We start from the raw sequence: 24288 nt of genomic DNA, 5'->3' as shown, positions 1-24288 counted from the left end.
TCTCAGGATGACCCTTTCTAGCAGCAGGATACCTCCCCCTGTCCACAAAAGAAGGAGCAGTGAAGGACATTTACAAAATATAACAAAGATTTTTGCGAAGTAATAATAGCTGTGGACAGCAGTTAGACTGGTGATCAAAGGACATTCCAGGCCCATCTAAAATTCAGATGGCCATTCACACTAGTGGGCTGGGAACTGGTTCCCAATTGCTCAGAAGAGCATTGTAGTGGGGAATCCAGAGCCTGTGGAAACAATACTGGAAAGTATGGAAAGTATAGCTGCCTTCCTAATTTGTACCAAGTCAGTAGGGGATCAGCCCCAAGAATATTGGTTAAATCCCTGAGGAATGTTTTCTGTGAAATTGGGGAATTTTTTTAAATATAGAATTAAAAAATATATATACAAAGCCCAAGCCAAATCATTCTGAGAACACACATCTTTCTTAAAAGTCTTTAAAGGCATTTCACAACTTCATCAAAGCCATTTAGTTCCTTAGGAATTCAACAAAAGTCTAATTGTAGTTTTCAGATGAAGATTCATGATGGTGAAAAAGTACCATAACACAAAAGTACAGACAAGGAAGCCAAATTAAGCCAGTAAGACAGGTCGCCAGTAAGTGACTGGGACCTCCAAGGCCCACTGGAACCCCATCCTTAGCCCCTGGCAGTAGCCCCCCACAGTACCTCACCAATGGGGTCAGGAAGCCATAGCAAAGTGGCAGGCACTGGAAGAGGCCCAGCTCTTGCCTCTGCCACCACTGATTATTTCTCCCAAACTCTGGTGGCCCCCACATGTAGGCTGGACCTGAGTGAGCAGCAGGAGCACTGAAGGACTTCCAGAAGTGGTCGAGGCATGTTTTTGAGATCACCATCAAGCTGCTGTTGGACATCCTGCAACACCAGGATGTGATGAAACACACAGAAGGCGGAGACTGTAGAGTAGTTGGCTTTGAAATTTGTACCTCAGCTGACTTGCACATTCTGACTTCAACTATAGCATTTGTAGGTGGAAACGCAATAGACACATCAGTAGCTTCTCCCCTGCAACTCCAGAAGGGATTCAAGAGAATAATCACATACACATTCAACGCAGAGCACAACAGACATTGTGGCATTCAGAGTTTTTATACTCCTGGCTCAAACCATAGAGACTTGGAATCGCTCACATTGCCCTCGTGGGTGTGGAGTGTGGTCACTGAGGAATTCAATGATAGCCATTGGGAGAAGGCCATGAAGGAGCAGGAGACCATAAGAACTTGTCTACAGAGTGGGCTCCTGATTTTCCCTTTCTGAAGAGGAGACATGATGGGGGCCAGTCATTTTCCTGTCACTGCTGCACCTCAGTGGTGGTTATGGACATGGCTGCTGGCTCTGTGATCCTTGGGGTTGGCTCCAGCTACTGGTTTCTTTTCGGGGCTCTATGTCCTTCCTCAGCCCAGATTTCGATGTAGGCTATTTGACAGCCTTCTTTCTTTTCCCAGGTTTTGTGTGATCTTTTAGAAAAATACATATTTTTAACATTAGAGAATAAATCCACATCTAAGTGGCCCCATGCAGTTCAAAGCCATGTTGTTCAAGGGTCAAATATAGTCTTGCATAGCACTGAAAAATCATATCCTTTCGCATTAGTTACATTACCTTCAATTTGACATTTATTTGTCTCTAATTGCTTTCTGGACACTAAAATTGCAATCAATTCTACTAACTGAAATGATTATAATAAACATGTCACATTAGGTGAAATTCATCTTTGTAGCTCAGCCATTTGCTATATTTACCCCTCCAGTTTGCCGAAGAGAAAACCAGGTGCTTTGTGATTTCAGAACGTTGGTAACTTTCAGTCTTTCCTCCACCATGCTGCCAAATGGTTTCTCATTTGACTTACCACAACCCCTGTACCCCTTATCTGTGGTTTCCCGTTCCAGTTTCAGTTAGCTGCAATCAGCCAGTCTGGAAGCAGATGATCCTCCTTCTGAAGTGTCATCAGAGGGTCCATAGCAGCCTAACACCCTATCACAATGCCTCCGACATTCACCTCACTTCATCTTCTCCTGTAGGTGTTCTATTATTTCACATCATCACCAGAAGAAGGTAAGTCCAGTACAATGAGATATTTTGAGAGAAAGACGCTACATTCACATAACTTTTATGACAGTATATTATTATCATTGTTCTATCTCATTAGTTATTGTTGCTAATTTCTTGCTGTGCCTAATTTATAACTAAGCTTTATCAGGTATATATGCATAGGGGGAAAAAAACCCGTATATATAGGGTTCCATACTCTCTGTGATTTCAGGTAACCACTGAGAGCCTTAGAACATATCCCTGTATGCAGAGGGGAGGACTATTGGATTTCTCATACCTTTCCAAAAAATAAATACCCCAAAGCTCCCTGCTTTCGGTGCCTTGATTACTTTCACTCTTCCATGATACACTCCGAAATTGTTTGTGGCTTGAATCGCCTTCCATCATGCCATTAAGAAAACTCCATAATCTTCCTACTTTTAATTATCTTGAGAGAATTGCTATTCAGTAGACACTGATATTTTACTGTAGCTTGGAATACCAAGACTCTCTCTTTGCAGACTTGTCTCTACCACTCATACATACTCTGTCCTACATCTAATTTCTTCCTTAGTGGTACTAATTCCTCTTATGCTGTAAGAAGTATATCATTTCTCCTTAAAATTGTTTGTAAAATATTCTTGTCTCTCTAATTGCTGATATAACCATTTCTTTCTGTTGTCCCCCCTCTCATCAAGTTGTTGGCACATACTCCCCTAATATTTATAGCTTATGCAGATTTTAGCTATATCACTTCCTAGAATCTTCTCTCAGGTCAACAATCATTGTGATGTTTTCAAGACTGATAAATACGTTTCTGCCTTTAAGTTTCCTGAATCTATCCCTGTCATGTATTTTTAAGGAAAAAATCCAGTAGTGCATGGAAATACAGAAGTCTGTTGTTTGAAGTAAATTATCCAAAATAATTTTTCCCATTCTTAAATGGAACTTATTTGGCAAATGCATCCTTCTTATACCTTTATTTGATGAGGTAAAATAATATATGAGATCAGTAATCAACATGAGAAGGGCAGTATGGTTACTGTTTAAAGCACAGATTCTGGGCCAGGCTGCTTGGATTGAATTCTAGATAGGTACCACCTTCTAACCATGAGACTTTAAAAAAGTTACTTAACCTCTCTCTTCTTCAATCTTGCACTCTGGAAGATAAGGGTATTAGGACTGTTGAAAGTATTACATGGAATAAATACAGATAAAGCCCATCTTACAATGTCTTCTTGTTACAATTGTTTTGTAAGTGTTAACTATTTTAAGCTAATACAAGAGTGATGTGTGTTAATTTGATATGCCTTACACACTGCCATAATGCTTTGATGACTGAGACCAAAATGAGAAATCACCAGAGAGGAAATTTAGACAAATCATCATTCAATGTTAGTCAATATAAGGAATTACTGAACTGAAAGCCATGAGATGATGAAAGAATTTCCTCTTAGAATAAGAAGAAATTGTCATTAGTGAACAGGAAATAGACCGAAAGGTTCCTATTATTTGTAATAGCAAGAGATCTATCTTTTCAGATGCTGTGTGAAAGAAGTAGTCGCCACTCAGAAAGGAATTGCCTTTCTATTTCTTCCTTTAATCCATTGTCCAAAAGTTCACTCATTTATAGTCCCTTGAAGAAGCGGTAGACATTGAAATCAAAGCTGACTCCTACTTTCTGCAGGCAACAGAACCAGACTGAAAAAAATACACTGGTATTCTATGGACTCCTGAGTCAGCAAAATCTATGATACAATGAGGATCTGAGCATACTGGACTTATTTCTTCTTATGAGATTAGAGAGAATGATGAGTTTGAGGATGAATGAATGCCTATGTCGGTAAGTTAGTCTCCAAAGGCCTAGGGCCACTAATAGATACTTAAAAATATTAAATAAATAGCATTTTTTTCTCCTAGGCCACTAATATGAGATACTTCAAAATATTAAATAGATAACATTTTTTTCTCCATAAAAGAAATGTATTTGCTATCCTTCTTTGACTAAGTTTAAGCCATGTGATTTATTACACTGAAGAAGAGAAAGCAATTGAAAATATAGCGAAAAAGCATTAAAATAGATTGTCAACAATACCCATTTAATAGGAAAGAAAAGTAGATTTTTTTTTTTGATGTTGTTGTTTCCAGAACAAAGGTAGGAAAAGTGGAGGAGAGAGGGAAAAGTACAACAAATTATTTTACTGTTGTTCTTAAGGCTGAATCAATAGAAGGTGAGTATTCAGTGAAAAAAAAAATCTCCTATAGGATGCAAGAGAGAATTCATAACTAACGGATGTTTAGTATACTGCTATGCATTTTGGTCTTTGGCAGGAGACTGTTATTAAGTCAAAAATAATGGCTTAACTGCTACACTTTCAAAAATAGAGCAATGTGTTTTTAGATAAATGGAAGCTAGAGTTTTTCTGTTCAGCTTTCCTATCACTTTGAAAGGATACAAACATTCCTGCTTATCCCCACTGTGAGCCAGAGGGCCCACCATTTGGTCCTGCAGATGGTGATAGGTTAATTTACCAGGAACTGATTGGGAAAGCATTCAAGGAAAGCATTCAAGCTTCAGAAAGAACCTTGGTTCTTTCTCACATGGTGCTAAGTCACTTGAAGGCAAACCCCAGAACTATGATAGTTCGGAGAGCATAGAACACTTCTTTCTTTTTTATAATAAATTTAATTTTTATTGGTGTTCAATTTGCCAACATACAGAATAACACCCAGTGCTCATCCCGTCAAGTGCCCGCCTCAGTGCCCGCCACCCAGCCACCCCCACCCCCCGCCCTCCTCCCCTTCCACCACCCCTAGTTTGTTTCCCAGAGTTGAGTCTTCATGTTCTGTCTCCCTTTCTGATATTTCCTACCCATTTCTTCTTCCTTCTTTTCTATTCCCTTTCATTATTATTTATATTCCCCAAATGAATGAGAACATATAATGTTTGTCCTTCTCTGATTGACTTATTTCACTCAGCATAATACCCTCCAGTTCCATCCACGTCGAAGCAAACATGTATGGATGCCCTGTGACCAGGTGTATGAGGGATGGAGATCAAGGTGAGTGAAAGCCTCAAGGTTAGCAGAATGATTAATTCAATCAGCCACCATGATGACACCTAAGATACTCTGCAAGCACAGAAAACATGGGAACCAATTAGTAAAAAGGGAAGCAGCTCTGATTAAGAATTAAAACTAATAAATATCAGGATGGCAAAAAGGCAACTTTATTCTAGGCAGCCTGGCTAAAGTCTTACAGATCTATGCTTCACTTTCGGTTGAAAGTAGCCATATAGATGTAGATTAAGGTTGCCAACTAAGACTTTTGATAATTTATTAGAAGGACAGTTAGCCTGTTGACTGTCCTTTCTGTTGCTTGGCATGTGGGCATTATAGATGGAATTAGAGGTACCTTCTTGTGACTCTAAAGTTAGAACCTCACAGTAATTATGGCAGAGGAGAAAGATAGATGTCTGGGTTCCTGAAGGACTACAGAGGTCCCATGCCAGCTGTGATCTGCTTTTTTCCAGAACTATCTCTGAACTGTCAATTTTTCAAATAGTTTCTGTGGGAGGAAAAAATAATTTAAGCCAATATTATTGGTGTTTCTTGTTTCTTAAGTGATGCAAAATTTGGTATCTAAAACTATGATGCTTCATAAATGTGGAATTTGCTTAATGGAAAGGCTGTGAGGTAAATAATAAGGATCAACAATTATCAGTCGGAAATTTCATGTGGAAATCTGGTGACCCTTGGAATTCATTGACAGACTATTTGATCAAAGTTTCACCTTCGTTTTTGTTTGTTTGTTTGTTTGTTTGTTTTGTTTTGCCTTGTGGTTCTTTTATTACTCAAAAAAAAAAAACCTTCTTTGTTTCATTAAGCTGATTCTGTGCTTATGCCTTCAACTCTTTCACAATGATTTTCTGCTTCTCAATAAGGAAAGCATGCTTGGTTCTGTCATGAATATATTTAGCACACATGGAACCATCATAGACCCTACTGACATTTTTTTTTTTTTTTTTTTTTTTAGACAACCCTTTAAGAACTGTAGGTCTGACAGCATGAACTCCTCAAAGTCATCCAGGGCACATGCACATGAGGATTTTGGTGCTTTCCCAACTTTATACATTTTTGGTATAAATGTAAGCAATTCTATTACCACGGGTTTGAGACAGCCTAGTTTTTGTTACACTCTGTATTGCAGGACAGCCTATGATGGTATGTCCAAAGCTGGACCATTCTGAATGCCTACGGATTTTGTCCTGAGAGGAGGCGCCTTCCTTATTTTGAATAGCAGACTGAATCATCAGGATGCAGCACTAAGATGCATGTAAGAAAAGATTCATGGATGCCTGGGTGGCTCAGTGGTTGGCTTGGGTCATAATCCCTCAAGGAGCCTGCTTCTCCTCCTGCCTATGTCTCTGCCTCTCTCTCTCTGTCTCTCATGAATAAATAAAATCTGAAAAAAAAAAAAGATTCAGAGTATTGGTGCATATTGAATATTTGTTCTGTGTTTAGCAAACTTCTATAAAACAGAGAAGTCAGAGTACAGCTAGTCACTTTCTAAGGTAAGGGAAATTATAACACTCTTAAGGGACTCCTTTATATTATTAAGGGAGACAAAGTTGAGAGAGTCAACCCTCGAGTATTGCAGGGTTGAAGAACCGAACTGATTGGGAAAGCATTCTTTTCTCAGAATTCCCAATTCTCATTGGGAAAAGTTTCTTTTCTCCAGTCTGAAATGATTAGCAACGGTTACAAGACAGGAGCCTAACCGGGAGATAAAGTGACATGGCACATGGTAGCTATTTTTTTTTTTTTAAAGACTTTATTTATTTGACAGAGAAAGTTCGCAAGCGTTGTGGGGGGAGGGGGGATGGTAGACAGGAGGCAGAGGGAGAAGTCTCCTTCCCAAGGCGGCCCTCTGCCCTCATGAAGGAGGGGCCTGATGCGGGGCTCAATCCCAGGACTCTGGGATCATGACTGAGCCAAAGGCAGACGCTGAACCAACTGAGCCACCCAGGCGCCCAGGTTGTTCAAATGCTGGATATTTAAAGAAGATTTAACTGATCATTTTAAAGGCAAAAATGTTTCATTACAACTACTGTGTGACTGCCTGGAGAGCAAAGTTAGACCCAATTACCCCTGGAATCTCCAAGATTCCCTGAGCTTTGCCTGGTAAAATAAAGACATAATAAATAAATAAATAAATAAATAAATAAATAAATAAATAAATTTCCATTTTTATTTAAATATTCGATATTTATATATATATAATAGGTAAACTACTAAAAGGGCATATAAATATTTGTATTTGATAAAGATACAGCATAGGAGGTAGAATGAAAAATATTTAAACTATGGCTCAAACACACCATTTAAGTGTATAGGATTGGCCAGTTACCACTTTAGTGTGCATTTTAAATGTGTTGTCTGCTACACCATGTCGAATTACCATGATCTGTGGTTTAATCTTGGCAATACTCTACCTTCAGTAAGTGTTACGTATTATTTATTTTGAGATATTTCAGGCATGAGAAAGAGAATTATATAAGTAATCATATTATATATGATATATGTTATATACATGTTATACACGTTATGATAAAAAATATATTATTATAAAATAATATAAACAATGGGTAACCACTGCTCAGACTAAGAAAAAAACTTCTATAAGCACAGTTGAAATCACAGTTCACATTCATCCCCCTCACTACCCACTCCTGTCAGAGCTAACCATAATCCTTAATTAATTTTTTAATTATTTTCATCTATATTATACATTTGCTACTTATGTACATGTCTCTAAATAATTTTCCATATAAATAATACCCTACACTTAAGCCTTCCTGAAAATTCTCTTACTCAACTTCATATGCTTTAGGTTTATCCAATTTAATAACTGCGAATCAAGTTCACCATTTTCACTACTAGGTAGATTTCCACTCGATGACTTTACCAAATCCACTAGTTTGGGATTTTATTATTGCTAATGTTGTTTTGCTCTAGCAAAAACTTCTGACACAAACGCTATTCCTATGTTGTTGTTTTTTTTTTCTTGTACACTTGTGGAGAGTTTCTTTATGCTATATACTTTGAGCCATAGAGTGTGGGGGTCACAGGGTATGCACGTATTTAACTCAATAAGAATTTCCAAATTGTTCCCCAAGATGGCTGTAAAAACTTCCACTTCACCAGCAATAATAGATAGGATTTTCTATTTCTCTATGTCCTTCCCAAGACTGTTTTTCTTAAACATTTAAATTCCTGTCTAGTTTAGGGGCATGACAGGTAGTTAATTGTGGTCGAATTTTTCTTATCCATAACTTCTGATGAAGTTGAAAATCTTTTCACATATTTATAGGTTCTATAGCCCGCTCAAGAAAGTGAGTTTGTACATTTTGCCATTTCTGCAATTTAACATTTTTCCATCTTATTTTTTATTGATAGGAGAGTATTTTGAAGTTGTGATACTAATTCTCTGCAAGTTGTATGCATTTCAAAAATATTCTTCTAGCCTAGAACTTAGCTTTCAGTCTTTTTAATGCTATCTTCAGACCATGATTATCATATTTTTCTACATGTTTTCTGTTTTCAGATATATTAATAAATACTCCATACCCTACATGAAGTAGGAAGAATATTCATATTCTCTATTAATCTTTTTTGTTATCTTACATAGAACTATTTAATACCCAGAGATTTTATATATCATGCAAAGTAAAGATTCACTCTAAAATGGAAAACTACCTTTCACATGACTAGTTGACTCTTTTTTTCTTTTCTTTCTTTTCTTTTCTTTTCTTTTCTTTTCTTTTCTTTTCTTTTCTTTTCTTCTTTTTTCTTTTCTTTTTCTTTTTTCTTTTCTTTTTTAAAGTTTCATTTATTTCTTAGAGAGAGATAGAAAGTGTGCAGAAGGAAGTGGGACAGAAGAGAGAGAAAATCCTCAAGCAGAGGATTTAAGCAATATATGCAATCCTCAAGCATATATTTATGCTTTTAAATAAATTGTTATATAGTATTCAAATGAATGATGAGAATATATTTGCTGTTAGAATCATGTGCACTGATAAATATTATAAAAAGAATACCTTTAATAAATATTACTGGCTCCAGAATTTAAAAAATGCACTTAAATGCACTTGTTTTCAAGTGCATTTCTATATACATCATATTGTAAATTTATTTTAAAAGTATGTTTTCTTATTCTTTTTTTATATAGTGAATAGGGGTATAATTAATGGCAAAATGATTTTTGTAGCCAAGGAACCAACTTAAAATCTTATCTACTCTACTAATATATTAGTATATTATCATTATGTCTTCTTCAGTCCCTGTAATAGTTCTTATCTTTGTCTTCCTGAATTGACTAAGGCCTCAGATATAATGTTGAGTGTGGTAGGAAGAGATATTTGTTCCCATTCTTTACTTTTAAAGAATATGCTTCAAGGTTTCACCATTAAATACTATGTTGTTCTTTATTAGCTTTGCAAAGTGTCCTACTATCTTTAGTTTGCCATATGCTTTCATGATAAATGGGTATTGATTGTCAGTAAAGGACTTTTCAGCAACATACCTAATTATACATTTTTCTCTAATTTTATTTAATTTTTTTCTTTTTTATTATTTTTTAATTTAAATTCAATTTGGCAACATATACTATAATACCCAGTGCTCATCATATTGTGTGGCCTTCTTAATTCCTGTTACCCAGTTACCCCCCAACCTTTAATTTTAAATAAGGAAAATTATATAGGTAGATTATTTAATAGATATCCATCCTTGCATGCTGGGATGAACTGTACTTGATCAGAATATACTATATTTAATATATTGCTCGGTTAATTTTTCTAAAATTTATGGGATGCTTCCCTTTGTTCATACTAGCATTAACCCTATGATGACCACAGCACTTTCTGCCAAAAAAAAAATGAAAAAAGAAAAAAAAAAGAAAAATTTGGGAACACACAGTATATAAAGTTTTCAAGGTGTTTTACATGGCTCTCACTTAAATTTCATAACAGCTTTATAAGGGAGGTGGTCTTTAGGACTCACTTTCAGCTAAAATTTAAGGAGGTAAAATAACTTTCTCAAGAAATAAAATTGATTAAAGAGAAGGGCAACCTTTGGAAAGACTCAATTGTGTTATCTATTAGGAACTTCTTTTGTTTTAGGCCTATTGAAATGTTATATTATTCAAAAAGTCTTTATATGTACCTAACATTTTTTTATCCTTTCTGTGTTTGCCTTTCTTCTTCTTTTCCTTCTTATTTTTCTTCTTTTAGATTTTACTTATTTATTTTAGAGAGAGAGAGAGAGCAAGAGCAGCACAGGAGAGAGAGGGAGAGGGAGAGTCTTAAGTGGAACTGTGCTTAGTGTGGAGCCTGACATGGGGCTCTATCTCATGACCCTGAGATCACAACCCAAGCCCAAACCTGATTTGGTCGCTTAATTGACTGCACCACCCAGGGGCCCCTGCTGTCCATATTCTGAAAATTATGCCTCTAAAACTTACCCATTCCCTTCATTTTACTTTGTAAAACAACTAAATGTGTACTTATGCATTTAGCTGAATGTAAGCTCCAGAAAGAATGTCATTAACTGTCCCTTATCTGTTTTTTGAAACTGAATGAGTGCTTTGCATGTTGCTTTGTAAAGATATAATGATTACCAAACATATATTTTTGCAGTGAATTGAATTATTCTTCCTTGAAGCTAGAGTTTATATTTTGGAGAAGTTGTTGATTTTTCTTGTACTGTATAAGAGAGAAAATTCCCTTGAGTAGTGAAGGAGAAAATTAGTTTAGAAGAGAAACAAAGTAATTAACATAGGATATAAAACAAGCAATAAAGACAGCCAGAATATAACAAACATAATGAAATTAAAATGGCATTAAGGGAAATATCAAAGTCATAAGAATCAAAAATGGTAAACTAAAATTGCAAATTTATTAAATTGTATATAATCAACATTCTAAAAATAATATCTTACAAAGTATTTCTGTAGGCTCTGTTGGGTAAACTTACCAGAAAGTGAGATAATTCAAGATCCCAAGAAAAAAGAATGAGAAAACCAAAGGGAAAATGCAGTACTTTCTCAGCCCAGGGAAATGACTGTGAAGACCACAGGAAAGAGAGAAAGGAAATAGACATAGAAGCATCAGAATCTCTCTCATTTCTGTTGACTAGTTCCATTTTATTATACAAAATCTTTTTTTTTTATTACTGTTTCTTTGCAAACAACTGCAACTTGGAAATCACAGTATAAGAAATAAAGTGTTTCCCCATCTCCCTTCTTATATTGTTTTTCATTTTTATCTTAATAAAATGAGTAATGCTGTGCAATTATAATTCAGATTGTATTTATTGTTGCTTTTTATGAAGATAAGCATCTATTAAGAGTTTACATTTGAGGCACAATTGGATCACAATGCCCACATGTCATTTATTTCATTTACCTTTTTTTTTTTTAATTTTTATTTATTTATGATAGTCACAGAGAGAGAGAGAGAGAGAGAGAGAGAGAGGCAGAGACACAGGCAGAGGGAGAAGCAGGCTCCATGCACCGGGAACCTGACGTGGGATTCGATCCCGGGTCTCCAGGATCGTACTCTGGGCCAAAGGCAGGCGCCAAACCGCTGCGCCACCCAGGGATCCCTCATTTACCTTTTTTAAAGATACATTCACATCCTTAATTATATAACAGCGTATTTTTTTGTATATTCATATTTCCCTTTGGAGGGAAAAATATATATAAAAACATGGAGGCAGATATCAACATAAACACAGACCTCATAATCATGGAGAGAAGTTGGATGAGGCATTTTTGAGAACAACAAAATACAAAATCACAGTACTAATTACAATTACAAAAGCATTATGGAGAAAATAAAGTTCAGTTGCAAATTTCAGAGACTGTTTCATAATCTGCATGTTAAAAGATCTATCAAAAAAATCTATCAAATTAGAAAAGCTAGAAGTCGGGTGGGACATGCCTATGAGCAAACATGTAACTTATAATGGTAGCTAAAATTGATATGCTATCGAATGTTAAAAATATATCCAAAATAGCTATTTCATAGAAGTGAGAACCTGAATATATTGGTCAGGTGATAAGAGGTTTTAAAAGTTGAGAAACTAGTGTGATGTCATTTCTGCTGCATTATCAATTCTTAGGATGCAACCCACCTTGAGTAGGTGACTGCAACCTTAGTTGGAAATAGTCTTTGCAAGTGTATTCACGTTAAGACGAGGTCATATAGGTATAGGGAAGGCTCTATTCCAATGACTGGCGTCCTCGTAAGAGAAGGATTATTTGAACACACAGACATTGGGAGAATGTCATGTGACAAAGGACACAAAGACTGGAGTGAAGCAGCTGTGAAGGAACACAAGGATTGCCCCAAAGCACCAGAAGCTGGGAAAGGAGCAAGGAACAGATTCTCCCTCATAGCCTCTAGAAGGAATCAAGTCTGCAACTGCCTTGATTTCAGACTTCTAACCTCCATTAACTGTGAGAGAACTAATTTCTGTTGTTTTAAATCACCCCGCTCATAATCATTTGTTATGGCAGCTGTAGGAAACTAAGTCAGATCCCTATCTCACATCCTATGTGAAAATTAATTCCAAGTTGCTCAAATAATGTCTTTTTTATTTTAAAATAAACAGATTTTTGACCAGAAGTTACAAAGAAATACATAGGGAGATCCTGTGCACCCCTTTATCCAGCTTCTCCTTCTTCTAATATCTTGCTAAATTGAGTACAGCAACAAAACTAGGAAATTGATATTGGCACAATCCATAGATCTCATTCAGAACTCATCAATTATACATGGACTCATTTGTGTTTGTTTGTGTGTGTGTGTGTGTGCATTTAGCTCTGCACAATTTTATCACAAGTGTAGCTTTGTATACCCCCACAATCAAGATCTGTATCATCACAAATCTCCTTCAAGCTACACTTTTATAGCCACACCCAGGCCTATTTCTTTCCCTAAGCTCTGGTAACCACTAACCAGTTCTCCATCTCTATAATTAGGTTATTTAATGAGTGTCACATAAATGAAGTCATGCACTATGTATCCTTTTGATATTGGCTTTTTCACCCCACATAATTTTCTTGAGGCTTATTAAAGTTGTAGTATATGTCAATAGTTTGTTTCTTTTTATTGCCAAATAGAATTCTGTGGTGTGGATATACCATAGTTATTGAACCATTCATTCAATGAAGAGCATTTGGGGAATTTCAAGTTTCAAATTATTAAAAATGAGCCGGCTATGAACATTTATGACAAGACTCTGGTTGAAAGTATATTTTCATTTCTCTGAAATAAATCCCCAGAAGGGAAATAGCTGGGTCATATGTTAAGTCAATTTTTGGTTATAAAAGATACTGTTCAACTATTTCTCAGAGGAGCTGGCCCACTCTAAATTCTCATTTATGAGTGATCAAATTTCTCCACATTCTTACCAGCATTTAGTGTTATCACTGTTTTTTTATTTTAGCCATTCTGATTGGTATATAGTAGCACATTATTGTGGTTTTAATTTACATTTTCCTGGTAATGAATTTGAATATATTTTCATGTGCTAATTTACCATCTGTATGTCTTTTTTATTAAAATGCCTATGCAAATCTTTCACCCATTTTCTAATTGTATTGTTTTTTCAGTGTTGAGTTTTGAGAATTCTTTACATGGTAGATATATAAGTTGTTTGTTGAGTATAAAACTAACAAAAGTATTCAACAAGTCTGCAGCTTGACTTCTGACAATACCACAGTCTTGATTAGTGTAGAATGAATATGGTAGTCTCTTCAAATATTAAGTCTTTCATCACCATTTGATAGTTTTTAGCATACAATCTCGGGTAGATTTTTTTTTAGGTTTCTACACAATTATTTTCTTTGGTAGAATTGGGAATGATATTGAATTTTTTATTTTGTTTTCCCACTGTTTATTGTATGTATGTAGAAATGCAATTGGCTTTCATGTAATGATTTGAATCAAATGACTCAGTTCTAGTTTTTTTTTTTAATTTATTTTCTGTAGATTCCTTGGGATTTTCTACATACACAATCATATTATCTGCAAGCAGTTTTATTCTCTTTTCCTCTTTTTCCAATTTGTTTTCCTTGTATTTCTTATTTTTTTTTCTTATTGCAGTGGCTAGAAGTTCTGGGATTATGTGAATAAGAGTGCTAAAAGCAGAGATCCTTGCTCTGTTCCTAATTCTGGAGAGGAATCATTTATTTTTTCATCATTAAGCATGAAGTTAGCTCTAGATTTTTTTTTTTATGATATTAAGGAAGTTCTCCTCCATTCTTAATGCACTAAGAGTTTTTAAACCATGAACGAATATTGAACTTTGTCAAATGCTTTTCTGTGTCAATTGATATCATGCCTTTCTCTTTTTAATCTGTTTATATGGTGTACTGCATTGTTGATTTTCAAGTACTGAACCACCCTTCCATACTCAAAATAAGTGTCACTCATCATGGTGTATTTTTATATTCAAATAAATTATTTATATACATATATTTAAAAGTTATTCAAAGTTAAAAGTTTTGAAAATTATATATTTATAGAAATATATAAAAGTCACATTTGATTTGCTAAATTTTTGTTGAGAATTTTGCATCTATATTCATAAATGGTATTGGGACCATATCAGCTCCCTCTTGAAAGAAAGCAAGATGACTGTGAGTGAATATTTAGGGTGCCTCACTAAGCTGGCAGGGTGGAGCAGTGGGGAAGAGGTGGTGGTGATTTCCATTACTTAGATTGTTGAAATGAAAGAAGGAAAAATCACTAGGGGAGAAATAAGAAACCAATGTATGTAATATTGGACGTCTTATTTTTTATCTTGAGGAGTAAACAAATGGAGATTTATTTTTTAATAATGTTATGAATTATTTAGGTTTCTTGGAGTTCTAAAACTTTGGGTCATTGCTTTAAATATTTTAATTAATTTAAGACATAGAATGGAGAAATTAAAATAAGAAATTAAAAATCCTCCACCCAAATTAGCTCAATTATTGAAACGTTTATTAGTTATCTTTTCAAATTTCTTTAGAACCATATATACAGTGATTAGGTATTACTCAGATTATATTTAAGCTACTATGCAATATTTTCCCATGATACTCCTTTTGATAAATAGTAAGGCAATATTTCAGCTGTCAAAAATATAGATTTGTGTTGAAATTACAATTTTCAGTGTAGCTCCTCAAGCAACTTATAAGAAAAATATCTTAAATACACCTCCAATGAATATCAAAACAATTTAATGATTCTATAATTTAGAAGGTAAAGTACAACCTGAGACATACATTTCAAAAAGAAATATGTCAATTCAGAGTAGTCAGACTCAAATAACTTTTTGTCAGAAGTCATTAAATTTAATTATCATGGCTTAACACTTGAATTGCACTTACCTGAACCATTTTTAATGACAAATTGAAAAAAAAATAGTTACCATAAATAACTTACTCTCATCTACTTTTACTCCCCATGCCAAGTAGTAATTCTGGTATTTAATTATATGTACGAACAATATTTTCACAAAATCTAATGCTGATATGTAAACATCAGTTAGACGATATTTGTAAAACTTTAGATGTTAATTTATAATTTTATGCTCTACAAATGTTTGCATAAATAATAGATTGGAGTGTTGCTGTTTCCATGATCTTTGTTTAATTAGAAACACTCTTGGCAATTCAACATAATAGGAGGAAAAAAATGACAGATAATTTCTTCTTTGCATTAAATGTAATTATATAAGCTGTCTAGAAAGTAAATTTTCAAAAATCTTCCTATGACACTGTAGATTTTCTGTACCATATAACAAGAAATGACTGTGTTTAATTTTGTTATAAAATATTCATAATTCATTTTAATAGTTTCAGAAAGAGAAGACTACTGGTACTATTGAAGGGAGGTGTTAATAACATACAGACATTCCCTTATGTCTCTCTCACGCACACATACACACACACACACAAATGAAATTCTCTTTCTTCTAGACATACACAGAAGAGAAATGGGAATGGAAATTGCCAATTTAGAATACTCATTATGAACCTATAAAGAAAACAGGGGTAAAATATGGTATTGAAATTTAGGATTAATTAAGTTCTCTCTTATAAACCTATGTGTACATTACCACACCCTACACATAGGTACAGACAATTTAGTAAGAGAATGAAAAGAAGGCCCTGCATCCTAACACAAAATCTTCCATAGAATGTAAATACATTCTCAGGGTACAAGTAGGGCAGTTCGTGGGCCTACACCCACCTCATATCAGAGTCCTCTATATTATAACACTATTTAACACCTGACGCTAGAGAAGGAGCTATCGGTTAACAAGTTCTGTCTAGTAACATACAGCTTCCAGTCAAAATTGTTATTCTCACATTCTTAAAAAAATTAGATTTAAAAAAATGTAACTTTAAAAATCTGAAATTAGATTTTAAAAAGTCTGGCCAGAAAGAAAGGCCAGAATAAACAAAGAGAAAATCTATCTTCAAAGGCAAATAGTGTTATCATAAGGAGGTGTGTGTGTGTGTGTGTGTGTGTGTGTGTGTGTGTGTGATTAAGAATTTTCAGAGAGGGGCAGGCTGGGTGGCTCAGCAGTTTAGCGCTGGCTTCAGCCCAGGGTGTGATCCTGGAGACACAGGATCAAAGCCCACATGGGGCTCCCTGCTTCTCCCTCTGCCTCTCTCTGTCTCTCTCTGTCTCTCATGAATAAATAAATAAAATCTTAAAAAAAAAAAGAATTTTCAGAGAATCTTAATATGTTCACGACTGCAGAAATTCTAAGTTGCTAACAGTAGTACAGAGAATTGGGAAAGAAGAAGAGAGTATAAGGGAGCACTTTTGAAGAATGAAAACACCACAGAAATGTCCACAACAAAAAGGATATTCTATAAAAGGGCAAGAAACTCACTGAGCACTAGGTATCATAAATAAATAAATAATAAATAAATAAATAAATAAATAAATAAATAGTAAAGTCACTCAAAGGAAAATTAATTTAGAATGTAACACATTAAGGGTGAAAAGAATATTTAAACCTTTTCAGACAGAAGATGATAAAACAAGAGACAAATAGACTCCCAAGAAGCAAGCATCAGAATTGCCTCATACTTCTCACTAGGGAGTAGAGATGTTAAGAAACACAAGTGCAAGTTCTCAAAGCAGGAGAGAGAGAGAAGGGAATAAAATCTAGATTTCTTTTTTTTTTTAAGATTTTATTTATTTATTATGAGAGACACAGAGAGAGAGAGAGAGGCAGAGAGACAGAGGGAAAAGCAGGCTTCAGCAGGGAGCTTGATGTGGGACTCAATCCTGGGACTCCAGGATCACGACCTAGGCCAAAGGCAGGCCCTAAACTGCTGAGCCACCCAAGAATCCCCTAGATTTCTATATCACATGAAATATTGAACATTTTTCATTAACAGAATATCACCGAACATTTACTTGCATGAAAATGTCTTCTCAAGGAAATGATGTACATATTGACTTCAGAAAATGATAATAAAAACCAAGAACTAGATTTTTATTTTCTTATGGTCTTAATTCTCAACTTCCCTGCAGCAGTTGCTCTCCAACGTCAGCAGTAGGGAACCGTGGCATTGGCCAGTTAACGTAAAAAAAAAAATTGGCTATGGGGACAAGTTGAAATTCTGTCAATTAAAACTATATGATAAATTGACTTTTAGGAAATGACTCGCTTGTCATATAAAATATATTAAAACATATGGTTTTATTAACAAGCAAAACCAAATTCAATCCAAAAGTATCGGTTGTTGATTATAATGTTACAACATACAGTCATTGCCCAAAAAGATGTAAACAGAACATAAGAATGATTTTAAGAGTTAGAAGATGTAAAAATTAAAAATACATTTGATGTTTACACTAGGAATATTTAGTTTGGAAAGGCACTGCTCTATGACATTAAAAAACCTGAAGAACAGGTTCTCTCTCTCTCTCTCAAATAAATAAATAAAATCATTTTTTATATTAAATTATTTTTTATTAAAAAATTGTTTTAATAAGTAAATCTTAAAAAAAAATCCTGAAGAAAAACAAACAAAAAACACTAAAAAGCCTACACCTTAGGGTCTAAATTGAAAAACAGTTATATAATAATATTAATTAACTAATATTCATCGATTTCCAACTTTATGAGTCAAGCTACAGAGAAAACACAAGACTTTAATTCTGCTTGACACAATAAAATATGCATATTTTATCATTTACAGTGAAAGTCAAGCATAGAGGCAATAACATGCTCATCTCACAAAAGGGAAATTCAAAAGATAATATTTACATGCATTAAACAAATTAGAGTTTTCAGCAGTTAAAAACAACTAACAAGGATAATCAATTGAAAAATTTGAAGGTGGTAAAATTACCAAGAACTGGTGAGAAAGTTGGAGGTGGAGAAATAATAGCTGATACATTACAGCCCAAAGACAACAAAATAATCTTCATCTGATGAATTAAACAATAGCAATATAAGTATACATGTTGTATTTGTAAAAGCAAGCACCAAAACAGCCATAAACAGGTACAATTAAAGCCCCAGTGAGTATAGTTGGCCATGCAGAAGGTTAATGCAAGAAATTGCTAATTTCTAACTCCATCAATAACATTTGCCTTTATTTTTAAAAAACTATGTGTACCACTTTGATATACTTTTTAGAAGTTAAGAATGGCCTAACTTTTAATGGTACTTATTTACTGTAAGATAACCTTTGTTAAATTGGTGTTAAACTAAACTAATAGTTCTGATAATTTAAAAATTGCTAAATTTCATCCTTTACATTACTTTCAGAATTTTTGAGCTTTCTCGAAAATACTTTTGTTAATGTTTTAATATATCAAATATTACTTTTATGTTATAAAATGTAACTTATATTTTTCTGAAGTTAAAAATGTATAACTATATATACAGTTATATATATTTATGTATACAAATATATATAGTATATTTATAGCTATATGTTAAATATATATATATATATATATGTATATATATTTATCAGCAGTGCTATTCCAAACTAAATATTCCTAGATATAGGAATATTTTATATATATATAAAATGAATTCCACCTACAAATATTCTTCCTGGGTTCTATGAATTTAGGTTCTGAACCTTAAAACCCCAGAAAATAGTAAGTCTGTTAATAATGGGAGTTAGCATTATTAATTAATTAAGTATGATGTGTCAGACACTATGGTAATGGCTTTGTATGCACCACCATCTCATTTATTAATCATAATAGCTTTCTCACTTAGGAATTCTTATGACCTCTGTTTTAAATACAAAGAAATAGAGGTTAAAGAGGCAAAATAACTTGCTCAAGATCTATTCAGTTAATAAATATTTATTATACAGACCCTAAACCAAATGTTTGGTACCTATCAATGGAAAAAAAAAAACAAAACACCAAAACCTTTGCCATCATGAGGCTTACATTCTATTGGGTGGTACAGTAATTTAAAAACTATACTATATGTTGGCAAATTAAATTTAAATTTAAAAATGTAAAAAAATAAATTTGGCCAAGAAGAAAAAATAAATAAAATTAAAAATAAGTCAAATAAATAAACTGTATAGTTTTTTTTATAAGATTGTAAATACTATGAAAAAATGTATAACATAAAGCTGATGAGTAGGGCAATTGCAATTTTAAATATGGTGGTCATGGCAGGCTATTGGGCACCAGAAACAGGTTTTTATCCAGGTTCAGTTCAGGTATCTCTTTTAAACTTTTTCTATCCAACAAAATTAACAACTTTAGATTCTATTCTATCATTGAACTTGGTTCTTATACTAAGGACCAAATATTTTTCAGAAAGATCCCTCTGATGGTCCTGTGGAAGATACACTAAACAATTAAAAAAAAAAAAAAAAGGGAAGAAAACCGGTCACATAAGAGTCATTGTGCCACTGCTGCTAAAAAAAAAAAATGGCAAAGAAAGCTCCAAGATCAAATACCAAGTGCCAAAATGCCAAGCCCTTATGTAAAAGCTAAAAGTAATTGTCTGAATCTTCTACCTTTTGAATCTATTATTATGCCCAAAAAGGATGTTACCAATCATATTAATTTGCCTATCAAAGCTATAAGATCCATCAGCATTAAACCCCAGCCCAGACCTACCAATATCACAGGATCCAGAAACCAAAGTTGGAGACACCAAAACTTCCAGGCAAAAGACAGACTTAAGGATGAATTTCTTCTAACTTAAATCGTCAGCCTTCCAGCAATAGGCAACAACAGCATGAAACTGGATCCTCCACTACTGAAGAAGTGTCTAGAAAAACTGTGGGGTCACTTAATATATAGCCCCAAAAACTGCAAAGAAGCAGGTGGCAGATCAAGGAAATGTTAAATGTGCAGACTCTGTGGACAATAACCATGTTGAAAATGAATCATTGAATACTTTCTAAAAGAGATAAACACAAAGAGACTTGCCTAAAACTTTCCCAGACTGAAAGGAAGCCAAATCCTGAATTACAGACAATAGGTAAACCAAAGATTATCTCTTATAATCAAACCAAGAGCAGTTTGGCTCCTAAATAAGCCTTGGGCAAAATTTCAGGGAATAGTGCTATTCTGAAAGACAGAGTTAATAAAGAATTTGTTAGGGAACCACAAATTAGGATTCCACCACAAAAGCCACAGCAACTTTTGAGAGGAACAAATCTTGCAAGAACAGGAGAAAAATTCTCAAAGACAGTTCTTTCTCATTATGTTCAACCCCTTAGTAGGACTCTAAAATCAAAGAAACCAGTCATCAAGGACATAAAGGTTAATGGAGATAAATACAAAAGACCAAATGAAATTAAGTTACAGTCACACACTGCTACTGAACAAAATATAAAGCAATCCAAACCCTGGACATGCCCCAGTGTGTTTCAGGGAGGCTATAGCAACAGACATTCAAACAAGAAGCAGGATCAAAAATCCACTAAATCTGTTTTAGGTCTCAGACATCTTGTGCACTACAAAATACCAAAAGCCATAAGCTAAAGTCCTAATTTGATAGTTGGAAATTTTAGTTCAGTCATTCCAAGCACCCCTAACATAATAGCAAATGGCATTAGTGGGAATAAATCCAGTGGCAGCTATCAGCAAAAAGTTAGAATTATTTTCTCAACAAGACAGCTCCCAAACCTCAAGCTGGTGACCAAACTGTAAATGCAAAAAGAGTCCCATATAGGACAAAAAACTAATCCAAATATTAAGAAGATGATCACAGCAGAGGATAGAAGGAAACAACTAGAAGAACGGCAGAAATCTAAGGGGGAAACAATCTATAAAGGACCTCTTACGGAACTTAAAGAAAAAAGAAAAATAATAGAGAAAATTAATATTTCATCCTGGAAGAGAATGGAAAAGATGAAGAAAAGAAAGCACAACTTGACCTGTCCTATAAAACTCACAACACTCTAACAGAATTGGAGCTCGTTGAAGGGGGTGTACTTTTTAATGGTATATTTACCATATTGTCCGGTGTTCCTGAGGCTGAAACATTTGCTAAATTCTAGATCTGCGACGCAAAGTTGTTGGCCAGTAAAGGCACCTTTGATGTTCCTGGGTGGGCTGTAGGAAGAAGGAAAACACTGATACAAGAGTTGGAAGAAGGCGTTCTTCATAATGGCAAGACCCCAACAGAATAACAGAAGGAGTTACTTCGGCCTCTATAGTTGCAGAAATGAATATAACATCAATAGAAGAGTGGGCCAATAAGGCAGGATCTGAAACTTCTTGTCTTTCTCTAAAAGAAAAGAGTTTACACCAATACTTCAAATAATCAAGGCAGAGCAGGATAATCATCCTGGTATCAAATTACAAATCACCTCAACCCTAGAATAAGTGTAATGCCAAAAGTGCAAGACATGAAGCTCATCACTCCTATATGGCATTTGCAAGGACTGAATGAGCTGTGTCCCACTATCTAGAAGTGTTGGGAAGACATGACTTAGAAGTGGCTTCCCTTATTAAGATTAAAAGTAGGAGAAAGAGAGTATTATGTATTCCATAAAAATGAAGCTTTGCCTATAAACATTAGACTTTAAAATCTTTGAGCCATAATTTCTCAATGCCTTTAAAAAAAAAAAAGCATTTCAGAGCTTCCATGAAAAAAGAAAAAAACCCTTGTCTAGGCGACATGGAAAAAACTATGTAATGGACAGGGAGATTATGGGCTCTCAGGATTTAGTAATTCACTGGGCTTACTCTCAAATTTAATATCCTCACAGGACTGTCTTTGTTTTATTTGCTTAAGGCTATAGCTGGCCACAGTTTTATAGCATACATAATTTTTAAACTATTGAATATTAATTTACCCTACAAGTATGGTAAAAATTTTCACTTTTTTGATCTACTTTACTCTCAACATAGTTCTTTTTTTATATCAAAAATTGGTGCCACATATGATACACTTTCCTTCCTGCCTCTGCCTTAGCAGAGAAGGTGAGTCTTTCCAGTTGAGCTTAGAAGCTAAGCCTTCCCAGCTAGATGCCATGTGATGGTCTGGTCAAAAACCCTCATTTTACAGAGTTCATGCTAGCTGTGCTTTTGCTCACAGACCACAAATGACCCTTATGTGTGACTTGGACTTCTGTCACTGTGTCCCTGTAGGTGAGGGACAATTTGTGTCCTGTCTGTCCTAGGCCTCCTCTAATGAAACAGAGTTCTGATGGATGCAAAAATTCTCAACAAGATACTGGCCAATAGGATCCAACAGTACATTAAGAAAATTATTCACCATGACCAAGTAGGATTTATCCCTGGGACACAAGGCTGGTTCAACACCCGTAAAACAATCAATGTGATTCATCATATCAGCAAGAGAAAAACCAAGAACCATATGATCCTCTCATTGGATGCAGAGAAAGCATTTGACAAAATACAGCATCCATTCCTGATCAAAACTCTTCAGAGTGTAGGGATAGAGGGAACATTCCTCGACATCTTAAAAGCCATCTATGAAAAGCCCACAGCAAATATCATTCTCAATGGGGAAGCACTGGGAGCCTTTCCCCTAAGATCAGGAACAAGACAGGGATGTCCACTCTCACCACTGCTATTCAACATAGTACTGGAAGTCCTAGCCTCAGCAATCAGACAACAAAAAGACATTAAAGGCATTCAAATTGGCAAAGAAGAAGTCAAACTCTCCCTCTTCGCCGATGACATGATACTCTACATAGAAAACCCAAAAGTCTCCACCCCAAGATTGCTAGAACTCATACAGCAATTCGGTAGCGTGGCAGGATACAAAATCAATGCCCAGAAGTCAGTGGCATTTCTATACACTAACAATGAGACTGAAGAAAGAGAAATTAAGGAGTCAATCCCATTCACAATTGCACCCAAAAGCATAAGATACCTAGGAATAAACCTCACCAAAGATGTAAAGGATCTATACCCTCAAAACTATAGAACACTTCTGAAAGAAATTGAGGAAGACACAAAGAGATGGAAAAATATTCCATGCTCATGGATTGGCAGAATTAATATTGTGAAAATGTCAATGTTACCCAGGGCAATATACACGTTTAATGCAATCCCTATCAAAATACCATGGACTTTCTTCAGAGAGTTAGAACAAATTATTTTAAGATTTGTGTGGAATCAGAAAAGACCCCGAATAGCCAGGGGAATTTTAAAAAAGAAAACCATATCTGGGGGCATCACAATGCCAGATTTCAGGTTGTACTACAAAGCTGTGGTCATCAAGACAGTGTGGTACTGGCACAAAAACAGACACATAGATCAGTGGAACAGAATAGAGAACCCAGAAGTGGACCCTGAACTTTATGGGCAACTAATATTCGATAAAGGAGGAAAGACTATCCATTGGAAGAAAGACAGTCTCTTCAATAAATGGTGCTGGGAAAATTGGACATCCACATGCAGAAGAATGAAACTAGACCACTCTCTTTCACCATACACAAAGATAAACTCAAAATGGATGAAAGATCTAAATGTGAGACAAGATTCCATCAAAATCCTAGAGAAGAACACAGGCAACACCCTTTTTGAACTCGGCCATAGTAACTTCTTGCAAGATACATCCACGAAGGCAAAAGAAACAAAAGCAAAAATGAACTATTGGGACTTCATCAAGATAAGAAGCTTTTGCACAGCAAAGGATACAGTCAACAAAACTCAAAGACAACCTAC

At 34.8% G+C, this 24288-nt stretch overlaps 1 pseudogene; it reads left to right on the top strand.

Annotated features, from left to right (window-relative positions):
- The first annotated feature begins 908 nt into the window (after window positions 1–908).
- LOC112669329 (cytoskeleton-associated protein 2-like) lies at window positions 909–22175 on the top strand (annotated as a pseudogene).
- Window positions 22176–24288: the final 2113 nt, after the last annotated feature.

The sequence above is a fragment of the Canis lupus genome, chromosome 19 (assembly GCF_003254725.2).
Source record: "Canis lupus dingo isolate Sandy chromosome 19, ASM325472v2, whole genome shotgun sequence".
NCBI lineage: Eukaryota > Metazoa > Chordata > Mammalia > Carnivora > Canidae > Canis > Canis lupus.
This window is presented reverse-complemented; position numbering and strand designations above follow the sequence as displayed.